Consider the following 12,692-nt stretch of genomic DNA (forward strand, 5'->3'; position numbering starts at 1 on the left):
GCACCTTTCTCCTCTTATGTTGATGGTTCGAGTAGCTGGTGTATTTTGCCAGATAAAAGCATGTCCATAAGCATGTCACAGACCAAGTTAAACACTACAAGTTCACAGCCAAGATTATCCAAAGGAACCTGTCCCTATGTCCCTGCTCTAAAATAATATTGCTTTGCAGCTGTCTTGATTTCCAGTTCATTTTTTGGGCATACCAGCAAAGTATATTTCTCCTGCTGAGAGTCAGTATTACATTCTCACTAGTGACTGAGTAATATCTTTGAATTGCAGAGAAACAAATATTTACGGCTCATAGGGGTAGACAAGAAAAAACATTAAGGAATAAGATCCAGCTATTGAGGCTTGCTATAATTCTGTGCTCCAAATTCACAGAGAGTTGCTACATTTTGGTATTCTTGATGAATAAGTCCCTGTATTTAGAATGGGAAGCACCATGAAACCAGTAATATGGTTAGGGTTATTTTATTTAAGAAAAAGGAAAAAGTTTTCAATGCCTTTGTATGGTGTACAGTTACCCAGAGGGTATGAAACATCTGCTTTACTGTGGTAAGTAACAAATAACTCCAGCTGAGCATCCAATCACAAAATTAATCTGCATTTTATGATCTATATAAAAGACACCAACAACTTAACACTATTTTAGATTATATTAGACTGTGTTTTGAAGTAATTTTGGAAAACAGTATTAAGCAATTAAATAAAACCAATGTCCAAATAAAACACTGAAACACTTGGGACTAAGTAGTCTGCCTGATTTTTTCAAAACTCTCATTTTGTTACTGTTTTTCTGGTAGAACTTTCACTTTAAATTGAAATGAGAACTAATTTTGGTGACACCCAGAAAAAGAAATAAAAAGCAAAATGAATTTTTGTGCAAACTGCCAGAATGGGAAGGCACAAAATGCTCAGTCATTCAGTTCAGGTACCTGTTCATCTAAAAAGGTATCTGTGACAAAGCCAGGGAACTGTGTTTGAATAGCAAAGAAGAGGGGAATGAAACTGACTTCAGACAGAACCAAACTGACAAAACCTGCATTTAATGGAGGTAAAAAAGAAGAAATTAAAAAGAAAAAGCAAACAGGCAAGCAAAAAAAAAAAAAAGTTGGAAGCAAACTAGGTATGGATTTTGCTTATCTGGAGAATATTCCTTTGTACAGGTTATTTTAATTGTATACTTACTATTTTATTCCAGTTATTCTATTTTCTTCCAGTTATTCATACTAAATTTTACTTGTAGGTCCTTAGAAGAGCAATTCCAAAGCAAGTTTTCTTTTCTGTTTCTTTTTTTTTTTTTTTCTAATTTGTAAGTGAATATTGATTATTTTACCCTGCTTGCAGTGGAGCTTGAAATGAATATTTTTGATAGTTTCCTTGCTTGTGCACCAGTGCTATCAATAATCCTGGCAGAACATTAGTAAGAGGAGGTGAAACAGGCCCAAGCACCTTGATTTGCTTGGTACAACTATAATGACATAGGTAGGCTTGCTGCTGATTTACACTAGGCAGGCTTGCTGCTGATTTACACTAATGTGATTAGGACCAAGCCATGTAAAAGCAGAGCATTTGATGAGCCTGACCTTAAGGTCCAGGGCCTACTCTTGCTGATGTCCATAGCAAAGCCCTTGGTAATACCAATACATGCTCGCCTAGACATGGTGTTTGTAATATCATTCCTAGCTTTCTTGAGAAACATTTTATTTTTACTGTATTCTAATGGAAGTCCCGTGTCTCCACGATATAGGTATTCCTGCAGGTACATGCTTTAGACTGGTAGGATGAAGTCCTTGTCACCTACGTTTAGCTGTTTAGCTGTCTAAAGTTAGGCTAGTTGCCTACATATCCACTGCATGTGAAAAAAAGTCATTCCCAGAAGGTGATCCAGGCCAAGACAGGCATTTGCAGAAGTGACTCCCCAGTTCCTCTTACCTCACCTACTTCTCTCCTTTGAACAGAGCAATCCAGCCTCAACTGTCAAAAGTTATGGACATAGTCCCTCATCCCCTTCCTTCTTAGACATACTGTCATTATTTCAGGGTGTATGTAAAATGCTACATGATGGATACTCTCCATATCTGTAATGAACCTCTTACAAGTGCTCTCCTGTCCGTCCCACCCTCCAGACCACCAGAGGAACATTGTCCTCTGCTGCCTTTTGCTCTTCTTGCCAGGATTCCCCTCGAGCCGCACCGAGCTGTGCATGCAGTGGGGAGCGGTAGCTGCGTTGTTTAGATGGGTGATAGCCGTCAGTCCGAGGCATGCTGTAACACATTGGGTAACAGCTTCTCAATTTCAGTAATTCTGGAGGTTTCAATATTGCAGGGCTAAAACTGCTTGCGAAAAGTAATTACATTTTGATTTGAACTGGAAAAAATGTTACAGTAGGTATGAGATTCTGCATTTCAGGCCAGTGACAAGAGGAATGAGGAAGATGGTTATGTGCATATGAGAGAAGCAAAATAATTATTTTGCTCTACCTAGCACTGCTGGGATTATAATTGGAATACACCAGTCTCTTACAAGCACCAAGTTTCAAAGACAACACAGAAAAATTAGGGAGAGTTCAGAGGAAAGGTAACAAATACAGACAAAGTTTTGTGAAAGAAAACTTCTCTAGGTTTTCCAGAGAAGTTCAAAAGAGGCCTCTTTGCATACAAGGAAAGAATGCTGAAGGAAGGCAGACTAACTAGCTATAAACACAAAAAATGATAATACAAACCATGGTACTTTGCCCTCGCATAGCACCTTGGTATTGTTGTTTCTCGTCACAGTCGCTCGGCTGGGGCCAGCCTTGCGCAGGAGGTCAGCCAGCGCGGTCCTAATGAGTCCTGCAGCCCCTGCAGCCCACGTACCGTGCTGTTATTTGCACAAATACAGAAGAATGCCTGACAGAAGCCAAAGTGCTCACAATTTTCCTCCCAAGGATCTCTGTGTGTTTACAAACACATAACCAGAGAAAAAGTAATAGTATTAAACGTCATTACTTGCAATTTGTTTTGTTTATGGTGGTTCAAAATATACATGCTTTTCACTCTATGGCTCATAGTGATGGAAAAAAGCAAAGCACCATGGAAAGACCTAATTTCTTCCAACACTGCTCAAATGAACTATACTACAATTTTAAAAAGCCAATTTTATCCCTATAAATACTCATCTTTCTTTGCACTTCTCAATCAACCTTTTTCCTGAAGCCTTTCTGAGCCCTGTTATTACCAGTTGGGAAAAAAAAAAAAAAAAAAAAAAGCATACTTATATTTTATTGGGTTGGCATGAAGGTACGTTAAGTGAATCCTCATATAAAACAGTTGTATCAAGCACTGCAGAAATATTCCTGAGTAAACAGCCAAATATCTTGAGCTGCTATAGATATTATTAATTAGAGATCAAAACAAGGCTGCAATGAAACCTCTTCTATTAATATTTTGACCTACCTTCCATTTTGTCAAAAGTATCCAATCTTTCCCTGTTGAAACTCTTAAAAACAATTTTAACTGATGTCTGAGTTTATGTTGCAAAAGGCACCTGATCGGTGGTCAGAAATTATGCAAGTGGTGGGCTCGATCCGCTGGGCAGAGAGTTCCCTGCCTGCAGAGCTGCCTGCATACCCAGCAAGGGGACATCGCTCCTAATGGCCCCATCAGCCAACCAGCACATCTGCCAGTCCAAACACCCACCGCGTTTAGCGCTTTGGTAACTTAACAAGCAGAGGTTGAACCAGCATATGCTGCTTTATTCTGCCTGGCAAATGCTGTCTGATGCTTCTGAGCTACGGTCCAGGCTGAGAGGAGAGATTTTGGATAACATTTGCCAGTCCATGCCTCTCTCATTGCTTATGTCTGGGTGCATGGTGCAGCCATTCCCATGCAGGCATGGACTCAGGAGCTGCAGGAACATGTAGGGTACCTCATACTGCCTTCCTGAGCTGCTTCTGCCAGGGAGTGGGGCCATCCCCATTCCCATTACAGCCACATGTACCCCCATTTTGCTTTATTTTCTTTCCTTCAAGCTGTGCCAGGAAAACACCCAGTTTACTAATTTCAGAGTCTGGGACATCCAGACAACTGACGGAGTCTTACCCTCCCTTCCCTTGCCATCCTGCCTTCCTGTCTAAAAACCTGAAGTTTCATATTGGCTCACCCACTGCCATTTCACTCTATGTGTGTTTTGCCCAAGAGCTGACCAAGGAGAAAACAGTCATAAACCAGAAAACAGCCTTAGTACCCCCACCCTGCCCATTGCACTGAACAGGAGCATAACCACCTTGGTACCAGCTGCAGCCACTGCTCCTCCTGCAGATACCAGCCCGTGCCTGATGGTCCCTTAGAGGAATATGCCTGCTGCTATGTGCATACAGACCACTGATGCATTCCTTGCTCAGAAAGTAACAGCACAAAACACACACTGTCTCCCTGAATATCATAATTGCTTGCTTTATAAGTTAGGAAATTAAAACACTTTTGTCTCAAAGATGACCTCTCAGCAGAGAGAGTACTTTGGGCAAGGAAAAAAAGGTCATATTTTTCTGACTGGGGATTATCTCAACCTGAAAGCGAAGAAAGCTTCTTTATTTTTCTTCCTAATTATATTTCATAGATGTCCCAGAACAAGCCATTTCTGCAAAGCCCCTTGAAAGTGCATGGGGTGACGTGAAATATGGTGTGCTTTCCCAGAAGAGCTATTGGAGTGCCCTTTCTTTGGCAATACAAAGTACACACTTGAGCACTCAAGGGGCAAGTGCTTCCCTTCAAATGCTTCCCAGTTGAAAAGGAGGCACTGAAAGAAAAATTGCTTTCTGTGAGCTTTGACATGCTGTGTAAGGCAAAGAATGATCCGGCAGAGACTTACTGGACTCTGGGTATATCTGCACTGCCCTCAGAGCAGCTCACAACACTTTATCCTGGAAGCTTTCAGCTAAGTATCTTGGGTGCAACCCACAGCTTAACCCCCGCTGAAGAGAGCTTAGTGCTGCCTGCAGCCTAGCAGTCACTGTCTGGGTGGTTTAAAGTGAGTTTCTCTATAGACATTCTCTCCATACATCTCCCGTTGCTCACAGGAGGCAAACTCAGCTCCCCATAGTGTTAGAGTTTGTGACATTGGGACTGTCACGGTGGGAGGAATACCTCTCCCCAGACAATCACTGATGGAAAGTGAAGCATCTAACCTGACCCCGTGGCATCTATGCAGTGCCTAGAGATAGTTGCCTCTACCAGCGACTAATCCCAACCAGTCTAAGCATATAAAATCATTAGATCGAGATGCACAATTTGTGACCAGCTAAGGTGAGAGGAAATGAATCTGAAATGAATCTTATCCTCAGCATCTCTGTAGAGCAGGGGAAACTGCACTCACAGCCTTTCTTCTTCTGTTTTATCTGCTTCTAGTCACAAATTTTGGGCCAAAATAACTCCTTTTTTGTGCTCTGGAAATCTAATCTTAATGGTATTTTGAGACTTTACAGCTGGGACCAAATCTATTTTCTGTATTTGTACAAGAAGGTCACGGTCCTTTACTTTGTCTTCTCAGCACTGTTGCAATCAGACAGGTTCAGAAGGACCACACTGTAGAAACAGAATAGGTCGTTCATTAAAACTTTTACTGTTTTCAGTTTAGTACATGCAATTTAAGCATATATGTCATGTTATAAGAAAACAATATGTAGTTATAGTGAACAGATTCTTAAAAATATGAAGCTGATCCTATTTCTCACCTGCACACTCTTGGGATTACCAGGAGCAGCTCACTTCCATCATCTGGAGCTGAACTGGATGCAGCTCTGAACTTGCCAAAGGAAGCCAGACTGTCAAGCTTAGATGTTCAAAACTGAACAATCTACAGGTGAAGGTACACACTTTTATAAATAGAAATTCATTTTCGGGGGGGGCCTGCTTTAATTTTTAGAGGTAGATACCAAGGCCCACTGAAATTTGGCCTGATTCTCTTTAAATCCTTAGCTTTGGTCTTAGATATTTCAATTCAGGCACTGAACTAAGTAGGAAACACACCTCTTCACAGCCACTCCAGCTTTCCTTTTGTGAAGCAAGGTCCGATCCCCACACCTCTAAAGTCAAAGGCAAGACTTGCATTGATTTCCAAATGCACAGGTTGATGGCCATAAGGCCTCCTCCAGATGATCAAAAGTAGGGTTCATTTGTTTGGATGTCATGCTTAATTTGCCACCTCTATTAAGTAGCTGCACTAGCTACCAAGAATTGCACAATTGTGCATTTGGCCTCCTAATCGCTACTTCATTTTCATTTTTAACACTCATTTTATGAGAATGTAAATGAAATTAAAGACTAATTAGGTGACCAAATACACAACAGAGCAATTCTTTGGTCCTATGTCGTGTAGGCCAATGACTAAAAATCTTGAACGAAAATGCCAAAGGGAGCATGAGCGCTTCATCATTTTTGTGCTACTATTTCAGGCCTTGGTAAATGTATTCAAAGATAACTGCGTTGCTAATCTTCCTCTTCATCTATGAATGCTACCAACAATCCACCTTAAAAGAGTTGTGGTTTTCAGCTTTGCATTTTTTGTGTCGAAGCCAAGTCCTTTGATAAATTGCAGATACCTTAATTTGCTTGCTAACAGGCAGGGAACTTCTAGTGTAACACAGTGTATTAATTTTTCTGGACATTGAACACTTAAAATACGAAAAGCTGTGAGACTTACAATGTGTGATGGTTTCTGATACAGGCTTTTGAAAATAAATATCCTTTAGGTTTAAAATATATGTTTGATCCATAAAAGCTTTCATCCCAACTGGTCTAAAATGTACACAATAAATCACACTGTGCTTGAAGATAACCAAGATTTTGTTGATAAAGTATAATAGAATATTCACTTGGCAACAAAAGGAAATGAGCAGAAAAACCTCTCTGATGAACAAACCAAGAGAATGGCTCAATTTTTTTTCCACCCTGCTCTTTTTGCAGCCCCAGGTTAAATCCATCACAAAGAGTGCTCCCAGAAAACAGACCGATAGGTAGACCCCATTAATAGAAGATTAAAATGACTTCAAACTGCCCTTGTTCAAGGAGGAGACATATGGGGAATCCCAAGTGGAAGAAGAAAGCATTTGATATTCCATGGATGGCAGCTGGAAATGCTTCCTTTTGACTTCATGTGCATGCATTCAAATAGTCATGACCTTGGATATTTTTGTCCCTTGCAGTACACAATTAAAACTGTCCAGAATGATAGTTTACTAGTAATTTTTAATTGTGCAGAAATGGTGGTGTTTATAGTGAAAATGGTATGTCATTGAATTACCATAAAAATTACAGTAATTAAATGCTTTATACCTTTTAGCAATTAGGGTTGTGTAGTAACCTGTTGCCATTTCCTACATTTATTTTAATATTTAACTACACATGCTCTGCAGGCACAGATTTGAGGTCTCCTATGATCACTGGAGAGGGAGGGAAGGGGGAAGTGGGTGGGTGGGTAAGAAATAGTGATAACAAAGGTTTTATTTTATCCTGCAGGTGACATTGAAGACATATTGCCATCTGGCATGATAAACATTATAATATATCAGTGCTTGTTTGCCAGATGTTGCTAGACACAAATAGACAGTGGTTCAGATGCATAGGGATGATTTAGCAAAATGAATCTTGCAAAATTGGAGTATCTGAGTTGTCACATTGCATCTTGCTTCTACTGGCTAGGTATGTAAAGCAGGAGGGAAATCGGAGTTATTGAGAATTAAGCAAATTGTACGGTAGAGCCGATCTTCTACTGCAGACCAACAGAAATAAGGCTACTCTGTGTAATAGCTAGTTCAAATCGATATTGTCATTGCAATAGGCTAACACGTGACAGTGTGCCATGCCAACACTTCATACATTCATGCAAGCACTTTTCAAACATAGATTGCAAGATGAATAAATGTTTCTACCCATATTTTTCAGTTTTTCAAACCAGAACTTTTAAATTTCCATTTTGATCAGTGTGTGCATGTGTCTACGTGCATGTCTATGTCTCTAATGTCTCGGACTTTTTTCCTCCTCCCTAGCTGAGACCAAGAATGTCACAAACATCAGTCTGCCTTTCACACAGAAAATCAGAACATTTTCTGTCCTGAGTTACTCACACATTAAATAAAGCCAAAGTGATAGGGGACCCTGGACCCTGTGAAAATTGAATGTGAACATCGGTAGGCATTGCAGAGACTGGAAGGAAATTTGAGTGACAAGAATTCTACATTACCCTGAAGGTACCCCGGTATTTTCATCTATATTATAGCTATACCAGGAATCAAGGTAATCTGGAAAAAAACCCAAAACAACCAAACAAACCCTGGAAAATTTTCTTCCTGATTCCAGTCTCTTTGTATCAGCCCCATGCGCAGCCTATGGAAAACACAGGAATGAAACAGGAATGAAAGGTCTCTTCATTCTTGTATCTTCCATATATTTTCATTTCACATATATTTTTCATTTCTCCCAGAAATATCCTCTCTGTTCAGGATAATAGATGGGGGATGAAAACTGGAAGAGTGAGAAAATGGCAAGGAATCTTCCACCCTGATAGAGCATTGATCTAGGTCTAGACTGCTGCTTTGACGTCTTGGTGATACTGATGCTGTAGACCAGACTGATGGATGATATCAGGAGAGAAGAAGAAAAGAATAAATAAGGCATTGCTATAGAGATGTCCCCAAGGCAGGGCTTATGTCACAATATTTCACCTCTTAATAAAAAATGAAATGCCTTGCTGGGTTAGACCAGTGGCCCATGTAGCGCAGGCTACAGTGGAAGAAAGTGAGACTGTGCGAGGAGAAAACCTGAGCCCAGCTGCCACCTGTGGTATGCTTTCCCTTCCCCTGTACACCCCTAGTGTGCACTGCTGCAATCAGCAGCATGCTAATATCTGTTTGTGGATTTGTTACCTATGTCTAATCTGGTTTTGAACCTGTTGATCCTGTCTGCTTCCAAAACTTCCCTTGGAGACAACTTTGCTACCAGATACATGAAGAACTACATCCTTTCAACTGTTTTAGACCAACCTCCTACCAGCTTGAGTGAGCGTTCCTAGTTCAAAAATTGTGGGATTTGCTGAGCAATAGTTCTGCATCCCCATAATCTACTGACTTTGTGATTTTTCAAATTTCAATCATATCTTCACTGAGCCTTCTCTCCAAACTGAAGAGCAGAGATATTTTTAATCTTTCCAGATAAGACAGCTCCATCTTTATCATAATTTTCTTCTCTGTATCTTCTCTATCTCTGCAATACCCTTTGGAGGTGTGGAGATAAGAATCATGCTCAGTAGTCAAGATGTGGGTGCGCCAAGGTTTTATATAGTGGCAACATAAAACTTTGTATTTTGTTCTCAGAGCACTGTCTGATAATGCCTACTGCTTTTTGGTCCCAGAGTTGATCCTTGGAGGACCTATTTCTTAATTTTTTTTCTCCACTTTGTGAAATGACCATTAAGTCCTACCTTCTGTTTCCCATCCTTTAAACAGCTTCTCATCCATAAAAGGTCTTTTCCTCCAACGTCCTTCTGCTTCTTTGGTGATCTTTGGTGAGGAACCTTCCAAAAGTCTTTCTGGGGAATGAAATCTATGATGTCTGTTGGATTCCCTGTATCAGCCTACAGACACCCTCACTGAACCGAGGCAGGAATTCCCTCTACAGGTGCCATGCCAACCCTTTCCCAACAGGCTGTCTTGATTCACTTGCTCTGTGACTTTTCTCTGTTTTACAGATTCTCCTGTCACACTGAGACTGGAAGTCAGTCTTGGCAGTCTGTGCTTGCAGAAACCCTGCTTGACCCTTTTCTGTAGACAAGTCACCCTGACACCCCACCACTCCAGTAGCACAGGGGATCCTAGCTGTGATGTATTTGACATGTACCAGCTGCAGCTCTGCAATTTCATGGTTTCTTCAGTTCTTCCAGGTAAATGTCACCCAGTCCTGGTGACATGTTAATTATCTCTAGGGTTTAAAACACCCTGTGTAGTTATCTGTATCCTTTCAAGCCTCTCTGACCTACCTATTACAGAAAAAGTTGTTTGTGGGCATTTCCCCTGCATAGTAAAGACTGATGCAAAGAGCTTTTCCAGTGTGGACTAACCATCCTTGAGTCCCTTTTTAATACATTTGTCATCAAGCAATACCATTGATCATGTCAGGTGGTTCCAGCTTTTGAAGTTATTTAATGAACTTGTGACGATCAGTAAAAATCCCACCCTGTGCAAGAGACACTTCGCAGTCCTTCTAAGCCTTTTAATGACCTCTTTTACTTCTGACCTGTTCTCCTTGTTTGAGCAAGCTTTCTGTTTTTTAACTGCTGACCTTTCCCCTGCGACAGCCTCCTTTACTTTCCCATTGAGCCATGCAGGGGTATTATTAGACTGCTTTGTTTTCTTTTTGAATTATGGCACATATTTTATCTGGGCTCCTAATACAATATTTGTCAAAAGCCTTCATGATGTTTATAGACTTCTTGGGTTTGGACTACTCCTTTTTGGTTGTGTTTTTATTTGCTTTTCTGGATCAATTGCTTCATTTTTTCTGTAGTCTCTTTTTGTGTTTTATTGATGAGAAACTGATTCTCTTGAAAAGTTAATAGGGGCTATCAGGTCTTTGCTGGAGGTCTGAGTGGATGGATAAGAACCAGCCAGGGCTCTGAGTCACTCGCAAAAGCAGAGCAGATATTGTTGCTATCAGTCATCTTTTTATTGTTTTTGAATCAACCCAAACCTATTTTTTTAATATTCTCCTTTCCTCCAATGTCACATTGTGTCCACTGTTCACTCAGACATTCCCCAAATAGATTTTACTTTTTATACATATTTTACTTTTTTTAAAGAATGGTAATCCTCCCTGACATGCTTTCCCCCTAGAACTCTCAGAAAAATAAGATTCCCTTTTTTAATGAAAAAGCTTTTGGGAAGAATATTTTAATGAAAAAAAAATTCCTCAAAATTATACAATTTGATGTTTTTTATTGTTGATTCTTCCAGTTTTCTGAATTTTTACTGTGTTGTTTAAAAAAAAATGATACGAAGCGTGCCTAGCCCATTACTTTGTATTCTCTTTTGCTCCTCATGCATTGTTCCTTTCTCTAAACCTCCCCAGATTCAACATCCTTAGCTCTTTCCTTTGCTCTGCAAAGGTTTCTGATACCAACAGGAAAAAAAAATAGAATGAAAAAGAGGATGGACCTTCATGTACCCTGAGCAGGATAGACAATATTTATTGTTTGCTAAGTGATGGAGTAAGAAGATGAGTGTGAAGAGGCCTCTCCAATGCAACAATATTTCAGCAGTAACTTTCAATTTCTCGAGCAGTTCTGGGTTGATTTTTTTTCTTTTATTTAGTGTTTTATTTATATCTCCAAAGTTGGCTCTCTTCTTGCTCTTGCTTAATTTTCCTGTGATACAGCATTGCTAAATGCGATCTCACAGACGAGTACTGTAGCTTTGGAGTTCAATTTTGGCATATCCAAAACTAGGAATCATCTGACTATCCAACATAGAAAAGAAAGCATTTCATGTCAGAAATGGCTGCTATATCCTGTTTCTTTTTCTGACTAAATTTATTCTTTTCTGTATAGTAAAAACAGCCACTCCCCATAGTACTACACATCAACCTATATTTTGTCCATAATGTGCAACAAAGGTGTGAGTCATTGACTTTTCACTTAAGGGACATTACTAGAGTCTGTGTATAAATTAGAAGGTATGTGTGAGATGACACTGTTCGTTTGAGGAAATGTCATTTAACTTTACACTGTCCAAAGAGGATTCCAAGGAAACTGAAATGAAAAAGGGACTGGTGGAGTTAGTGAAAGATGAAAAAATTAAGGGAGTGCCATATGAACAAAGAATTAGAAAGCTTAGCATAGGCTGGTGGCTTCTACCTGGATCTTCATGAGAGGGTAAGAACTGTATGTGTTCCTGTACTGTCGTCTGGAAGCCCTTTTGTTTGTCTTTGCTACTGTAGGTTTCTCTGTAATTATCTATAAATAGATGAGATGCAATGAGAGAGTGAGATAAAAAAGAAAATAAAGAACATATATACTGTCACAAGACAGTCCATCTTTAATGAAAACCTAGAGAAAGACAAGTGTAAGAGCTGATGCAGTGTCCCATCATTATTATAACTAACAGGCTCCTGCTGAACTGACCGTAGTGCCTTCATTTCTTCTCAGTGGTGAACTGCTCATCACTGATTTCTCTGAAGTACCATAGGGCCATGAGTTTTTTGGTTTAGAAACAGCTAACTAAGAATAGTCTCAGTTCTGGATTCTTCTCTGTGTGTCTGTGTGTGTATGAGCAGGAGATTCATGAACAATTATAGTGCACCACAATCACTACTGAGAAATATGGTCAAGGATGCTCTATTTAGTTTAAAACCGGCGTGGTCGCAGAAAGACCCATCTTTCTTGCTGACAGGAGAAATTTGCACCCATATGAGCTATGAAAAGTAGCTTACTTGTTTGCTGGGTACAGTCAATTACTTTGGTTGTTCCTTTTGTGTTTTGCATTTTGGAAAGGACCATCTGGCTTCAGAGAGGATCGTCTAATGAGAATGATGAATGCCTGCTGAAAGACTGGTAACTTTCTATGAGTTTGGTAGGTACTTCAGACATTCTTTAGCCAAGGGGTCTGAGAGACATTAAGGTTCCTTCTTTTAATAATGACTGCTGAGGTTGCATGCCCCATGCTA

At 40.0% G+C, this 12,692-nt stretch overlaps 1 long non-coding RNA gene across 1 annotated transcript in view; it reads left to right on the forward strand.

Moving 5' to 3' along the window:
- The window catches only part of LOC142599934 (uncharacterized), a 111,812-nt gene that overhangs the window by 19,386 nt on the left and 79,734 nt on the right, over window positions 1-12,692 (forward strand). The gene's annotated exons all lie outside the window — the stretch shown is intronic.

The sequence above is a fragment of the Balearica regulorum genome, chromosome 1 (genome assembly GCF_011004875.1).
Source record: "Balearica regulorum gibbericeps isolate bBalReg1 chromosome 1, bBalReg1.pri, whole genome shotgun sequence".
In the NCBI taxonomy this organism is placed as follows: domain Eukaryota; kingdom Metazoa; phylum Chordata; class Aves; order Gruiformes; family Gruidae; genus Balearica; species Balearica regulorum.